This window comes from Salvelinus sp. IW2-2015, unplaced genomic scaffold, assembly GCF_002910315.2.
Source record: "Salvelinus sp. IW2-2015 unplaced genomic scaffold, ASM291031v2 Un_scaffold2128, whole genome shotgun sequence".
Classification (NCBI taxonomy): Eukaryota; Metazoa; Chordata; class Actinopteri; order Salmoniformes; family Salmonidae; genus Salvelinus; species Salvelinus sp. IW2-2015.
In genome coordinates, this window is record NW_019943463.1 from 79,531 (window position 1) to 97,255 (window position 17,725).

General features: G+C 44.3%; 1 protein-coding gene across 1 annotated transcript in view; it reads right to left on the reverse strand.

Annotated features, from left to right (window-relative positions):
* Positions 1-17,550, reverse strand: part of LOC112073032 (CSC1-like protein 2) — a gene marked incomplete at its 3' end in the record, with an annotated part of 91,901 nt that extends 74,351 nt beyond the window's left edge. Inside the window, 1 exon segment of the mRNA XM_070440022.1 lies at positions 17,276-17,550.
* Between the last annotated feature and the right edge of the window lie 175 nt (positions 17,551-17,725).

Sequence of the window (17,725 nt, forward strand, 5' to 3'; positions counted from 1 at the left end):
TAGATTAGGTTTGGAGTGAACCCAATCAGGTTTGCTAGATTAGGTTTGGAGTGAACCCAATCAGGTGTGTTAGATTAGGTTTGGAGTGAACCCAATCAGGCCCCCGAGGACTGGAGTTGTCTCTTTTGCCCCAGCCAACACACCTGACTCCAATAATCAACTAATCATGATCATGAGATTCAGTTTAGAACGTAATTTGTTTAAAATCATCTATGTTTGCTAGGGATGGAGAAAAGTGGGACACGACCAGAGGACTGGAGTTGCCCATCCCCGGGCTTGATAGAATGGAATGGGTGAGAACAATGAGGCTAAGAAAAGGTTTGTTGAGCGGAATACTCAGACATGATTGGAGTGAACCATCTCTTGAAGGAGTATTTCACCCCACTGTAACTCCATCGCTGTCTTGTCCTGACTGGCCTATAAACATGTAGCCTGTAGCAGCCTGTGGGCCTATAAACCTGTAGCAGCCTGTTGGTCTACAGTCACTCAAGTATCGATGCAGCCTACTAACTAGTTCGGTTCTCTGTTTTGAACCGTCTGGTCGAGAGTTGGGACCAGAGTTAGAATCAGCGGGGACCAGAGTGAGAATCAGAGTGAGAATCAGCGGGGACCAGAGTGAGAATCAGAGTGAGAATCAGCTGGGACCAGAGTGAGAATCAGCTGGGACCAGAGTTAGAATCAGCTGGGACCAGAGTTAGAACCAGCTGGGACCAGAGTTAGAATCAGCTGGGACCAGAGTGAGAATCAGAGTGAGAATCAGCTGGGACCAGAGTTAGAATCAGCTGGGACCAGAGTGAGAATCAGAGTGAGAATTCAGCTGGGACCAGAGTGAGAATCAGATGTGAGAATCAGCTGGGACCAGAGTTAGAATCAGCGGGGACCAAAGTTAGAATCAGCTGGGACCAGAGTGAGAATCAGCTGGGACCAGAGTGAGATCAGATTGGAGATCAGCTGGGACCAGAGTTAGAATCAGCGGGGACCAAAGTTAGAATCAGCTGGACAGAGTTAGAATCAGAGTGAGAATCAGCTGGGACCAGAGTGAGAATCAGCTGGGACCAGAGTGAGAATCAGTGGGGTCCAGAGTGAGAATCAGCTGGGACCAGAGTGAGAATCAGAGTGAGAATCAGCTGGGACCAGAGTGAGAATCAGCTGGGACCAGAGTGAGAATCAGCGGGACCAAAGTTAGAATCGGCTGGGACCAGAGTGAGAATCAGCTGAGGACCAGAGTGAGAATCAGAGTGAGAATCAGCTGGGACCAGAGTGAGAATCAGAGTGAGAATCAGCTGGGACAGAGTGGAGATCAGAGTGAGAATCAGCTGGGACCAGAGTGAGAATCAAGCTGGGACCAGAGTGAGAATCAGCTGGGACCAGAGTGAGAATCAGCTGGGACCAGAGTGAGAATCAGCTGGGACCAGAGTGAGAATCAGCTGGGACCAGAGTTAGAACCAGCTGGGACCAGAGTGAGAATCAGCTGGGACCAGAGTGAGAATCGAATTGAGAATCAGCTGGGACCAGAGTGAGATCAGCTGGGACCAGAGTGAGAATCAGCTGGGACCAGAGTGAGAAATCAGCTGGGACCAGAGTTAGAATCCAGATTGAGAATCAGCTGGGACCAGAGTGAGAATCAGCTGGGACCAGAGTGAGAATCAGAGTGAGAATCAGCTGGGACCAGAGTGAGAATCAGATTGAGAATCAGCTGGGACCAGAGTGAGAATCAGCGGGGACCAAAGTGAGAATCAGAGTGAGAATCAGCTGGGACCAGAGTGAGAATCAGCTGGACCAGAGTGAGAATCAGCTGGGACCAGAGTGAGAATCAGCTGGGACCAGAGTGAGAATCAGCGGGGACCAAAGTTAGAATCGGCTGGGACCAGAGTAGAATCAGCTGAGACCAGAGTGAGAATCAGAGTGAGAATCAGCTGGGACCAGAGTGAGAATCAAGCTGGGACCAGAGTGGAAACAGAGTGAGAATCAGCTGGGACAGAGTGAGAATCAGAGTGAGAATCAGCTGGGACCAGAGTGAGAATCAGCTGGGACCAGAGTGAGAATCAGCTGGACCAGAGTGAGAATCAGCTGGGACCAGGAGTGAGAATCAGCTGGGACCAGAGGTGAGAATCAGCTGGACCAGTGAGAATCAGCTGGACCAGAGTGAGAATCAGCTGGGACCAGAGTTGAGAATCAGCTGGGACCAGAGTGAGAACCAGCTGGACCAGAGTTGAGAACCAGCTGGGACCAGAGTGAGAACCAGCTGGGACCAGAGTGAGAATCAGCTGGGACCAGAGTGAGAACCAGCTGGGACCAGAGTGAGAACCAGCTGGGACCAGTGAGCTGACCAGAACCAGCTGGGACCAGAGTGAGAAACCAGCTGGGACCAGAGTGAGAATCAGCTGGGACCAGAGTGAGAACCAGCTGGGACCAGAGTGAGAACCAGCTGGGACCAGAGTTAGAACCAGCTGGGACCAGAGTGAGAATCAGCTGGGACCAGAGTGAGAATCAGCTGGGACCAGAGTGAGAATKWGCTGGGACCAGAGTTAGAATCAGCTGGGACCAGAGTGAGAACCCGCTGGGACCAGAGTTAGAACCCGCTGGGACCAGAGTGAGAACCCGCTGGGACCAGAGTTAGAACCCGCTGGGACCAGAGTTAGAACCCGCTGGGACCAGGATATCCATGTAGTCTAGTGCATAAAGAAAGTAGCAAACTTCTTCTCCAGAGCCGCAGGACAGAATGAAAACAAGACAGACAGGCTGCCTGGGCAAGATCACCTTATATAACGACTGCCCAATCAGTCCAATTACCCAAGACAAGAAGTTAGCAGTCTTGAAGAACATGCCTTATGAGCCAAATATAGCCTAACTGTCTTGCCCCATCATAACCCCAAAATATAGGCCTACGGTTGTTTGAAAAGACTGCTAACCTCTTGTCTTGCGTAATATGAGCGTTCAGGTAATTGAAATGACCATGTGAGCTAACAGCTGTAAATATTGCAGATTGTACCTTTACAACAACAACAAACAAAAAAAAGTGTATCACTTCATTAGAGGGTCACTTCAATGTTGCTAAAACAGTGTGTTGACCTCTCTGGTCACTTCAATGTTGCTAAAACAGTGTGTTTACCTCTCTGGTCACTTCACTAGAAACATCTCCCCCCAGTATGGGCTGGAAGGGATTCACTGACTGTATGGCTGGATTGGACCCTTATCAAATATCTTGAAGGTTTTCTAAACACTCAACTGATTAGCCTCCAGTTGTGTGACATCGTGGTAATCCAGAGGGATCTACTACAAAGCATGATCAATGAGTTAGCCAGCTACGAGAAATAACTATAGATTTTCTGGTTCGTAAAGAAAGCTACAGATATATGTCCTTGGTGTTGAATTAAGTAGAAAATGGCTAATTTATTTATTTTTTATTTTTTATCAAACGTTATAATATTTAGGCAAGTTAGTAGGATAACTCCTTGATCCTGCTTTGTGGTATACACCTCTGTGCTACTAGGTTAACTCAAGACCTAGCTTTGTACAGCAGTAGTGTTGATGTCCTTAAATGATTGACAGGCTATGAATTGACCCACAAGGCCAATAGCTCCTATTCAGCCCTTTTCTAGATTATCATCAGCCTAGAAATTACTCACCACGGACTGGCAGAATCCTTTTTTTCATTTAACGAGTCAGACGACCCCGACGCGAACGATATACTGCTTTCTCGGGAACAGGCCCAGATCTCTGTGATTTGCGTGAAGAGAAGGGGGAGAAAAAGGGAGGACTGGCTGCCTTCTAAAAATGTGTAGGCGATCGAATAAACCCCCACTTCCTTCCATTCTGCTAGCAAACGTGCTATCTTCGGAAATGTAAATCAGCGACCTACGAGAAAGATTAAACTACCAACGGGACATTCAAAACCGTAATATCTTATGCTTCACGGAGTCGTCGCTGAACGACGACACTATCAACATACAGCTGGCTGGTTATACGCTTTATAGGCAGGACAGACCAGCGGCGTCTGGTAAGACAAGGGGCGCCGGACTATGTATTTTTCTAAATAACAGCTGGTGCACGATATCTAAGGAAGTCTCGAGGTTTTGCTCACCCGAGGTAGAGTATCTCATGATAAACTGAAGACCACACTATCTACCTAGAGAATTTATCTGTATTTTTCATAGCTGTCTACATACTGCCACAGACTGATGCTGGCACTAAGACCACACTGAATGAGCTGTATTCCTCCATAAGCAAAGAGGAAAACGCTCACCCAGGCGGCGCTCCTAGTACCTGGGGACTTCAGTGCAGGGAAACTTAAATACGTTTTACCAAATTTCTATCAGCACGTTAAATGTGCAACCAGAAGGGGGAGAAAAAAAATAAGAAAAAAAAACTCTGGACCACCTTTACTCCACACACAGAGACGCGTACAAAGCTCTCCCTCGCCCTCCATTTGGCAAATCTGACCATAATTATATCCTCCTGATTCCTGCTTATAAACAAAAATGTAAGCAGGAAGCACCAGTGACTCGATCAATAAAAAAAGTGGTCAGATGAAGCAGATGCTAAGCTACAGGAATGTTTTGCTAGCACAGCTGGAATATGTTCTGGGATTCCTCCGATGGCATTGAGGAGTACACCACATCAGTCATTGGCTAAGAAGTGCATTGAAGATGTCATCCCCACAGTGACCGTACGTACATACCCCAGCCAAAAGCAATGGACTACAGGCAACATCCGCACTGAGCTAAAGGCTAGAGATGCCAAGCAGGACTCTGAACAGGACTCTAACCCGGAAGCCTATAAGAAATCCCGCTATGCCCTCCAACGAATCATTAAACAGGCAAAGCTTCAATACAGGACTAAGATCGAATCGTACTACACCGGCTCTGACGCTTGTCGGATGTGGCGGGGCTTGCAAACCATTACATACTACAAAGGGAAGCACAGCTTAGAGCTGCCCAGAGACACGAGCCTACCAGACAGCTAAACTACTTCTATGCTCGCTTCGAGGCAAATAACACTGAAACATGCATGAGAGCACCAGCTGTTCCGGAAAACTGTGTGATCACGCTCTCCACAGCCGATAGTGGACTTGATTACCAACAACGATGACGAGACTCGGAGTGTGGTGTCAGGAAAAAAAACTTCTCACTCAACGTCAACAAAACAAAGGAGATGATTGTGGGCTTCAGGAAACAGCAGAGGGAGCACCCCCCCATCCACATCGACGGGACAGCAGTGGAGAAGGTGGAACGTTTTAAGTTCCTCGGCGTACACATCACTGACCAACTGAAATGGTCCACCCACACAGACAGCGTGGTGAAGAAGGGGCAACAGCGCCTCTTCAACCTCAGAAGGCTGAAGAAATTTGGTTTGTCACCTAAAACCCTTACAAACTTTTACAGATGCACAATTGAGAGTATCCTGTCAGGCTGTATCACCGCCTGGTATGGCAAACTGCACTGCCCTCAACCGTAAGGCTCTCCAGAGGGTGGTGCGGTCTGCACAACGCATCACCGGGGGCAAACCTACAAGACACCTACACCACCCGATGTCACAGGAAGGCCAAAAATATCATCAATGACATCAACCACCCGAGCCACTGCCTGTTCACCCCGCTGTCATCCAGAAGGCGAGGACAGTACAGGTGCATCACAGCTGGGACCGAGAGACTTAAAAACAGCTTCTATCAAGGCCATCAGACTGCTAAACAGCCATCACTAACTCAAAGAGACTCTTGCCTACATAGACTCCTATCACTGACCACTTTAATAATGTTAACATATCTTACATTACTCATCTCATATGTATATACTGTACCTTATACTGAACCATGCCTTATGCCACTCATCCATATTTATATGTACATATTCTTAGTCCTCCCTTTAGATTTGTGTATTCGGTAGTTGTTGGGGAATTGTTAGATTACTTGTTAGATATTACTGCACTGTTGGAACTAGAAGCACAAGCATTTCGCTACACTCGCATTAACATCGGCTAACCATGTGAATGTGACCAATAAAAGTCCATTGAGTCCATTTCTGTGGTAACATGGACTCTTAACAACATGATGAAGCTTTGTTGCTCCTTGCTGAAACAAGCAAGGTCTTGTAGCAAACTAATCTTCAGTTGCCTAGGCAACACCCCCCACCCCACAATGCAACAGCAGTAAACATAGAAATAGAATGAATAGAACAGGCTAGGAACCTCTAAGACTGGAAATGTGGCTTGTAAACGCATGGGTCCACTCACAATGGGTGCTTGGTATTGTGATGCAATCATTTCCATGGTAATGTAGAATGTTCATTCAAATGATGTTAAGTGATGTGAAACATGCAATGGAATGTAATGTTTTGTAATGTCAGTTAAGTTGAATCAACAAACGACAGCACATTGATGGGTACACTTCCTGCTTTTACTTCCTGCTATGCTTCTATTGGTACACTCGCAATAGCCACCGGTCAACCCATTATGCCATCATTGACTGGAATGGCGACGCCGTTCTATTCATTCTATGGCAGCACATGCGGTCAAAATACGTTTTTTTCCCACATTTTTTATTGTTGTTTGCTATTAAAACAGTTATTTGACTGGCCAATTACCATCATCCAATATTACCTGACCGTCAGAGCCCTAGAAATGTGTCTTCAACCTTGGAATTCTCAGCCAGCCAACTCATAATTTCAACTATGACATGTTGTCAAACAGTCCAATGCATCTGTGCACATCATGAAATGTTATTGAATGGGTTCACTTGCTGAGAGGCTATTGTCTCCAGGGTTGGATTCAATTCCGTTACAATTCCATTCAATTCAGAGAGTAAACCAAATTCCATAACAAAATGTTCAACAATGAAAAGCATTGCAGAGAATTAGAATTGGAATTTCAGCTCCTGAATTTAATATAAGTTGACCCCAACCCTGATTGTCCCTCTACTGGCACCTGCTAGCTGCTAAATTGATGTACCTATATTTCACTGAGTGTACAAAACATTAAGAACACCTTCCTAATATTGAGTTTCACCCCCTCTTTGTCACTCAGAACAGACTCAATTCGTTGGGCCATGGACTCTACGAGGTGTCGAAAGCGTTCCACAGGGATGCTGGCCCATGTTGACTCCACAGGGATGCTGGCCCATACTGACGCCACAGGGATGCTGGCCCATGTTGACTCCACAGGGATGCTGGTCCATGTTGACTCCACAGGGATGCTGGTCCATGTTGACTCCACATGGATGCTGGCCCCATGTTGACTCCACATGGGAGGGCTGGCCCATGTTGACTCCACAGGGATGCTGGCCCATGTTGACTCCACAGGGATGCTGTCCATGTTGACTCCACAGGGATGCTGCCCATGTTGACTCCACATGGATGCTGGCCCATGTTGACTCCACATGGATGCTGGCCATGTTGACTCACAGGATGCTGGCCCATGTTGACCCACAGGGATGCTGGCCCATGTTGACTCCACAGGGATGCTGGCCCATGTTGACTCCACAGGGATGCGGCCATGTTGACTCCACAGGGTGCTGCCCATGTGACTCCACAGGGTGCTGGCCCATGTTGACTCCACAAAGGGTGCTGGCCCATGTTGACTCCACAGGGATGCTGGCCCATGTTGACTCCACAGGGATGCTGGCCCATGTTGACTCCACAGGGATGCTGGTACATGTTGACTCCAATGCTTCCCACAGTTGTGTAAAGTTGGCTAGATGTCTTTTGGGTGGTGGACCATTCTTGATAAACACAGGAAACTGTTCAGCGTGAAAAACCCAGCAGCGTTGCAGTTCTTGACACAAACCGGTGTGCCTGGCACCTACTACCACACCCCGTTCAAATGCACTTAAAATATTTTGTCTTGTCCAGTCACCCTCTGAAAGGCACACACATATACAGTTCCTCTTTAGACCGTCTCCTCCCCTTTATCTACACTGATAGAAGTGGATTTAACAGGTGACATTAATAAGGGATTATAGCTTTCAACTGGATTCAACTGGTCAGCCTATGTCATGGAAAGAGCAGGTGTTCTTAATGTTTTATACACTCAGCCTATAACAGGCTAATATCCAGGAAGTAATGAACGTCACTCACTATGCACTAATAATCCGGGTTGAGTAGGTTACTATACCCTTTTTAACATGACCTACCTAGCACCTGTCAGCCAGCTGGAACAGCAATAACGATCTGATTAGGTCATGTTTATATATGACCAAGTAAACTGACTGATATTACGTAACAGCTGGCTTCAAAGGTGTTTGAAATCATGTCCAATGCTCTAGCTGTGCTTGAAGAAAACAGGCAAAAAAAAAAAAAGGGAGGGTCTTAAATTTGTACCAATAAAACATTCGCTCCCCCCCCCCCGCCGCTTTCTGTTGCAAAACGTTTTTTCTCCGTTGCATCATAATGAATAAGGCCCATCTTCACAGCTGCGTCTTCCTACACAATGGAGAATGGAGACACAGTAAACAAGCGTTTGCAGGCAGCAACAGGGCAGCAGTGAGAGGAAACATTGAGAGCTGTTTTCTAACAGAGGTCTGGTCTGATATGATCATCACAGCAGACCTCAAATATTATTGATTTTTTTTCGAACATTAGCCCGTAAATAACTGTTCCCCAGTCACAGATAAAATTGTGTTGGAAGCTTGTATTTTAACAAGACGTTATCTCGAACTTGTCCGATTAAGATAGAGGAAAAGACCCTACAGCCTCATCGAACTTTCCTGAAAACAAGTAGAACATTGGTAGGTCCCTCTCAGCCAAAGGGATGGACGTCTGTATGTATTTTACAAGGCGTTATCTCTCATGGTAATAACTAGGGAAGCAACGATTCACCGCGTCGTTCCCAGTTCAAAATGTTAAGATACGAGTGCATCAGTCCGTGGGAAACAACTGATCCAAATGTAGCATGCGTCGGGTCAGAAAAATTAATTAATACGGTACGAATTGTCAGTTCACTAACATGTTTAGCTCATATTACTATCTACCTTCTGAAAATACCTCACATTTGACTGATGTGTCCTCTCCTTCAGTGTGGAACGCGGCACCTCTCCTTCAGTGTGGAACGCGGCACCTCTCCTTCAGTGTGGAACGCGGGGCCCTCTCCTTCCGTGTGGAACGGCGCACCTCTCTTCCGTGTGGAACGCGGCACCTCTCCTTCCGTGTGGAACGCGGCACCTCTCCTTCCGTGTGGAACGCGGCACCTCTCCTTCCGTGTGGAACGCGGCACCTCTCCTTCCGTGTGGAACGCGGCACCTTCTCCTCCGTGTGGAACCGGCACCTCTCCTTCCGTGTGAACGCGGCACCTCTCCTTCCGTGTGGAACGCGGCACCTCTCCTTCCGTGTGGAACGCGCACTCTCCTTCCGTGTGGAACGCGGCACCTCTCCTTCCGTGTGGAACGCGGCACCTCTCCTTCCTGGTGGAACGCGGCACCTCTCCTTCCGTGTGGAACGCGGCACCTCCTTCCGTGTGGAACGCGGCACCTCTCCTTCCGTGTTGCGAACGCGGCACCTCCCTTCCGTGTGGAACGCGCACCTCTCCTTCGGTGTGGAACTCGGCACCTCTTCCTTCGGTGTGGAACTCGGACCTCTCCTACAGTGTGGGCTAAGCACGTAACTGACCAGGCGTTTCGTTAGGAAAAAGTGTCGCCAGACAACGTGACGGGAGATTTAAAATTGACGGCCATTTTGAGAAACTTACCGGACCCATATGCATTAGGTGCATAACCCATTACCCACGTTCTCAGAATGACAGGGAATCCCATTTAGAGGATGGTAATGTATCCAACAGAACATTTAGAGGATGGTAATGTATCCCAACAAGACATTTAGAGGATGTAATGCATCCCAACAGAACATTTAGACGATGGCAATGCATCTCAACAGAACATTTAGAGGATGGTAATGCATCTCAGCAGAACATTTAGAGGATGGTAATGCATCTCAACAGAACATTTAGAGGATGGTAATGATCTCAGCAGAACATTTAGAGGATGGTAATGCATCTCAGCAGAACATTTAGAGGGATGGTAATGCACCTCAACAGAACTTTAGAGGATGGTAATGCATCTCAGCAGAACATTTAGAGGATGGTAATGCATCTCAACAGAACATTTAGAGGATGGTAATGCACCCCAACAGAACACTGTAGAGGATGGTATGCATCTCCAGAACATTTAGAGGATGGTAATGCACCTCTACAGAACATTTAGAGGATGGTATGCATCTCATCAGAACATTTAGAGGATGGTAATGCACCTCTACAGAACATTTAGAGGATGGTAATGCATCTCATCAGAACATTTAGAGGATGGTAATGCATCTCATCAGAACATTTAGAGGATGTATAATGCATCTCATCAGAACATTTAGAGGATGGTAATGCACCCTACAGAACATTTAGAGATGGGTAATGCATCTCATCAGAACATTTAGAGGATGGTTAATGCACCTCTACAGACATTTTAGAGGATGGTAATGCATCTCAACAGAACATTTAGAGGATGGTAATGCATCTCTACAGAACATTTAGAGGATGGTAATGCACTCTACAGAACATGTAGAGGATGGTAATGCATCTCAAACAGAACATTTAGAGGATGGTAATGCATCTCAGCAGAAACATTAGAGGATGGTAATTGTCAGAACATTTAGAGGATGGTAATGCATCTCAACAGAACATTTAGAGGATGGTAATGCACCTCAACAGAACATTTCAGAGGATGGATGCATCTCAACAGAACATTTAGAGGATGGTAATGCATCTCAACAGAACATTTAGAGGATGGCAATGCATCTCAACAGAACATTGTAGAGGATGGTAATGCATCTCAACAGAACATTTAGAGGATGGTAATGCATCCCAACAGAAACATTTAGAGGATGGTAATGCACCTCAGCAAAACATTTAGAGGATGGTAATGGATCCTAACAGAACATTTAGAGGATGGTAATGCATCTCAACAGAACATTTAGAGGATGGTAATGCACCTCAACAGAACATTTAGAGGATGTAATGCACCTCAACGAAACATTTAGAGGATGGTAATGCACGCTCAACAGAACATGCAACTCATATAATGAAGAAGCCATAAAATGTCATTTTCAAACATTTGCAGGAAAACACCATTGTAACCAGAGCACTCTGGTAGTGGTTCCATATGTGAAAGAGATGGAAAGATCTGTTCGATTCGATTCTTATGACCAGGATGGGTTGATAATATGACCAGGATGGGTTGATAATATGACCAGGATGGTGTAGATAATATGACCAGGATCTGGGTTTGATAATATTAACCAGGATGGGTTGATAATATAACCAGGATGGGTTTGATGATATGACCAGGATGGGTTGATAATGAACCAGGATGGGTTGTTAATGACCAGGATGGGTTGTTAATATGACCAGGATGGTTTTGGGTGTTGTAATATGACCAGGGATGTGGTTGATAATATGACCAGGCATGGGTTGATATAATATGACCAGATGGGTTGTTTAATATGGACCAGGTATGGGTTGTTAATATGACCAGGTGGGGTTGTAATATGACCAGGATGGGTTGATAATATAACCAGGATGGGTTGATAATATAACCAGGATGGGTTGTTAATATGACCAGGATGGGTTGATAATATAACCAGGATGGGTTGATAATATGACCAGGATTGATCCTTTGGCTTCTGGACAACCATAGAAAGTTATTATGAAAACCAATAGAACAGGAGAGAAATGTCATAGCGGTGGCTCCAATAGGGAAGTAAATGGTAACCAATAGAACATGGGAAGTAGGGAAGTAAATGGAAATAAATTGATTAAAAATAACTCACCAGAAAGCATGATTTAGCCACAGAGGAACCGATAATCATTGGTTGTTGAAAACAATTGCTGTGGATCGTTTCAAATCACAAGCTCGTAGGCTATGCCTATTTGGGCAGCGCACTTGGCATTAGGCATAGCTTATTATTGAGTTGCAGCGGTCAGTTAGATCTGTGAAGCTCAAGTGTCTGGAGTATCATTTTAACATGTTGAGACAAGAAGGGGAGAGGAAGATATAGGCCGGTCTCTCTCCCGCCAATCTTGTGCATTTATTGTTTCATTGTGTGAATTCTTCGTTCCTTTTGAAAAAAATAACTATTTTAATATTCCATTACATATATCACCAGTAGTACATTTACCTTAGTAAATGAGCGCATTAAACTCACAGATTATAGTCCTACTGCTGCATTGGCCTATAGGTTGAGTTCCACGAGTTCCTTCAGCCACCAACGGGTCACGGTGTATTCAACACGTCCATAACAGAGAGGCTGGGGATCTCGCTTCAGTTACTTTTCCGATTTTTATCATTTTCATTCAAATTTAAATGATTAACCCACTTGACAATGATTGAGAAATGAAAAACATTGTTATTGAAATTAAACTGTTCTATGAAAATTTGGATATGAAAAAAAAAATCACAACTGGCACACAGAACGGTGGAAACGGTCAGAATAAATTGTAAGCTTCCCCAAACTTCAAACTCACACACCGCCTATGAAGTCTTTATACAATTATTGCCTCCACGTTTCCATGGTGGGGTTTTGTCTGTAGGCTACTTAGAAGCAAGGTAAGACATGCCTCATAATATGAAAACAAACACTTCAGGTTTCTAACAATTAGGTTTGTTTTCAAAATGCATTCGACCTCCAGCTCACATTGTAAAGTGGTGGGTGAAGATCTGATAGCCTGTTGCCCTGCACTTGAATGATGAATGGGAGGCGTTCTTCAATTACCAGTTGAGAAATAAAAATAGTAGCTCTTTTTTTAAATGTTGCACGCAATCGCATTTATAATTGTTGCGCAATGAACGGGCTTATAAAAGCACATGTTTTACTCCAGCAGCTGAGCAGGAGAAACCCCACTCAAAATAGGCTCTGTATGCTGTGCACCGGTGATAGTTACGTTGGATAAATAAGATACACAATGATTAATGAACATACAAAACAGGCCGATTTTATTTCTGCAAATTAACCTATAGACCAATAAGCACGAAGGTCAAATATATTTACATAGACTGGCATTTCCATCAATTAATAAAAAGCATTATTTTTGCATTTAGATATTTTTTCTCCCAGTAATTTTGCCCGGCAACAGTTTTATTTATTGGCCTTTCAATTATTATAATTTAAAAAAATTAAAAATACAACTAGCCAAAAAGCTGTCTATTGCCAGCTAACGGAAACCCTGACAAGTCATTATGCATGCCAAACAATCACAGGCAGCCTAGGCAAACTGTGCACTGCTTCTCGTGCTGTCGAAGGAGAGGTAACTAATTATTCGCAATGATCATTTATTTCGAAAAACAACAATTTCCATCATGATTTGTCGCAGACAAAGAAAGTTAGACAAAATAAAAATCCACCCGTCAAACGGATAACATTTGTCGATCTTTAGAAAAGTCATCCTACAGCTGCAATTTCAATATTTTTTGCGACATCGCTTTTGTCGAATCAACCTGGGTCAATGGAAATCTGCCTATTGGCTCGTATTACTTGCATTTGGACAACTTTGTTTTTCTTGTTTGGAGAGTGTTACATTTGACTCTTTCCTTGTGTACATAGAGACAGTCAAGACTGTCAATAGATTGCCATTGTCAATAGCCGCAGCCATTTCTGATAGGCCAAGTCCTCATCAATTGACAATCTACTTTCCCTAGTTGCCTGCCTGGCTAGTAGAATACTTGCAATTGAAAAATGTTGTTTTGACAGTTGAGAGAGCGGCGTCATATTCATGATGGCACACGGTGGAGCAAAATGTTTTGATAAAATAAAACAAAACGTTTCTTATTGCAACGTTCATATAGGCCCTTGTCGTTCACGGTTTCAGTCTGTTTTCATCTAGTGAATGCCGAATAACTACAACCCTGTAGGATCGACCTAGAGGAACCCAGAGGAACCGAGAGGAACCGAGGAACCTTTAAAAAAGTATCAGAACGAGCAATGACAGGGTCCGCAATATCTCTATAGCGCTATATAAATAAAATGGTGTGTATCAATAGTATAGACAGTATACGAATAGAAAAGGTGTGTACAGCAGTAGTTATATAGGATGAACCATGACTAGAATACAGTATATACATATAAAGTGGGTAAAACAGTACGTAAACATTGTTAGTGACCAGTGTTCAAGGACTCTATATACATGAGGCAGCAGTCTCTAAAGTGCAAGGTAGAGTACCGGGCTGTAGCCAGCTAGTGATGGCGCAGGAGATAAACAGCTTCTACCAGTCTCCGTCTGCTAGATGGTAGCAGAGTACCGGGCTGTAGCCAGCTAGTGAGGACGCTGGAGATAAACAGCTTCTACCAGTCTCCGTCTGCTAGATGGTAGCAGAGTACCGGGCTGTAGCCAGCTAGTGATGGAGCTGGAGATAAACAGCTTCTACCAGTCTCCGTCTGCTAGGATGGTAGCAGAGTACCGGGCTGTAGCCAGCTAGTGATGGCGCTGGAGATAAACAGCTTCTACCAGTCTCCGTCTGCTAGATGGTAGCAGAGTATGTGAGCGGAGCGGAGTGGAGAAAGGAGTGGAACATGCTCGATTTGACTGGAGCTTGGAGCGAGTTTCGCCAAAAGGTTGGAGCGTCGGCCTCCTCGCCCGCTCCAATTTCTCTCCAGTAGCGCTCACCTCACGACCTCAGGGCATGCCCTGGCCCAGCATGCATCTGTAGTCTACTTGTGTGTTGCTTTAGCTACTGTCACAGAGTTCACTACATATTTCCATAAAGAAACTAAGTTCACAGAGTTCACCTGTGCTAAAACACACGGGTGAAAAATCAAGGTGACTTACAAAAGATGAGGAGGACCAAGAGCAAGTGAGGGAGTGTGGTGATGTTGTGTCCACAAGAATCATTGTGGAAGTTGAAAAGACAGGTATCTGAAAGCATGACGGTGTACATACTACATGCACATGCTAACAGAAAGTGTGCTCGCTAAGTGTGTCACAGTAGCAGTATTTATAAACAAAAAGTCGGATCTCTTAAAAGTTCCATTCATTTTCATTCTGTTATCTATATACACAATAGGCCATCATTGATTTGGGCCCAATAGGCAAGGCATATTACCTCCATTTTGATAGTTCTTTTACCTAAAATTCTTTAGACCTGCCTACAGAAAAAATGGTTTTAAAAGAACTACACGTCCCAGAGTGGCCCAAATGGTGTTTAGCATCCCCAGTGGCTCTGCAGGCGCTGAAAGGGTATTCTCAGCTGCTGGCCTGCTCTCCAGGTACCATCGCATGAGCCTGAAGCCACAGACTCTGGCCAAACTCAATGTTTCTAAAAATGAATATAAAAAGGCACTGTAGATGGAGGCTAATAAGACATTTTTTCATTTAAATTTGTATTTCATTCTAAGTAAGTCACAGCCTATATGTGCAACTTATCGACTACAATGATTTAATACAACTAAATGTTTAAATGCTGAGCGCTCTGTCCCTGCCAGCCTGAAATGGTTCACAATTTATTTATTTGTAAATCAAATCAAATTGTATTTGTCACATACACATGTTTAGCACATGTTATTGTGGGTGTAGCGAAATGCTTGTATGCCACAGCCTTGAAATAATTGAAATAATATAGCCTAAATAATTAATTTCCGTTCCTTCTTAGTGTCCCTGTGTGTCTCCTGACCTATTTAGAGTGTTTATATGCTGTTGAACATGACATGTAGTTTATATGCTGTTGAATATGACATGTAGTTTATATGAAACAATGAGCACTTCTTACATTCACCTTTTCCTCTTGTTTATGAAAATACTTTTCATTGAAATCATATGGTTTGGTTTCAATATTTCAAAACGAAATATTTCAAAACCAAGTCCAGGTAGTCACAAAAATTGATTGTGTTGGTTAAAATGTGATTTTAATAAATGGAGCGGCAGCCCTCCCCCCCAAAAATAAAATAATGTAGGGGTGTTGGACAAAACAATGTAATCGGAGAGTGGATTATCTCTAACAATGCAGAGTATCAAAGGCAATGGTACGTTTTCAACACGCCGCTTTACCCGCGCGTGTTCTGTCTCTGGCCCAATCCACCGGTTTCTGGGACAAATCAGACGCATTTTCACTCTAGAAATCGTCCTGGGAAGGTACTCAGATCCAGAGTCATTGCGGATAATAAACTAATGTCCGTGGGCGTGCCGTAGCAAGGAGTTTGGGTAACCGGGCCGTCTCATATTCAGCCTCTGTATCGGGGAATTGTCTGGACGTTCAAAGGAGCATTGGCTTCAGTAGCTCTGGTCCTGGGTGCTGGGTGTTAGTGAAGGAAGGCTCAGCATTAAAAAGCCGCACTAATGCCCTAGACCAGAAGTACAGTTCCTAGGCTACATCTGTTATTGGTTTCACTAGCAAATAGTACTAAATTATAGTAGCCTACTCAGCTATTCTCTACTTCCTTGGCCTGACAGAGCATTCCCATAGCATGAGTGACAGCCTGGGTACGGCTTTCCCCTCTCTGTCACTATGGGAACCCTGGCGAAACTGTCATAGAAACTGCAGATTGGGCCTGTGCAATGACGAATAAAACGCATTGTTATCAAATAACATCTATTTTTTATTCACATGCTTCGTAAACAACAGGTGTAGACGAACAGTGAAACGCTTATTTACGGGCCCTTCCCAACAATGCAGAGAGAAAGAAAATGTAGAAATAGAGAACTAAAACAAGTAGTTAATAATGAAAGTAATAATAAATACACACCGAGTAACGGTAGCAGCACAAGACGAAACCAGTGTGTGAACATTGTCAATTATAAGGATTAGGCCGTGTTAGCTAGCTATTATCATCACTAATCTGTGGATGAGCCATCTTCCAAACCATTGTCCTATTTGATTTAGGTTATAACGTTACTGTAGCTACCTTTCTTAGTTGTAGCTACCAATGCCATCGATGACCAAGGACACGCTGATGTAATGTACATTACAATAATCCTGAGCTGTCTTGCGTCTTTCTCTGTTTACTCTCTCACTGAGTAACGTTAGTCAACATAAGACACGTCTCACCCATTTTGTCTGTCAGATCCTTACGATATCGTAGATAGTTAACATGGCAAGGCTTGAGATGTTATCTAGTTACCTCGCTTGTTAAACCTAACGTTACCGTGCTATTTCACGAATTTACGTTTAGCTAGACAGTAGCTTGCTAGATTTCTATCAAAAATAACGTTTTATGACAGTTTAAGATTTAGCTAGGTAGCTTCCCAGCTAACGACTTTTACGTAGCTAACGCTGTGAAGGACTGTGATTCACGCCGCTGCACAGCGATGGATTTACCTGTTATTTGATAGGCAGTGGATTTTCCCAAACCAGTCAAGACAAGCGAACTCCACGATCCAAACGGCCAAAATCTTCGTATTATATCCAAGTCGTGTAGGATTCCCAGGTAGAAAATACAATATAGTCCCTCCAAATCATACGCACTCTTTCGATCTTCGTCAAAAACACGATAAGCAGGAGCTTAGTAGCTAACGCTAGCCAGTTACAAGCACAGCAGCTAACCAAGGCAGAAGAGTTGGATCGGATGAGGCGAGGTGCGTACCCATTGAAATGAACAGGGCGTACCAAAATCATAGACATAGGATAAATAGAACAGGTTCGTCACCCAGTGCGTTTTTATGACACATTACAATACATTTCCTCATGGTCCTTTTTTAATTAAGTAATCAACTAAAATGGGACTATCATCTATAAAGTATCGACTATGAACTAAAAAAAAGCTCTTAT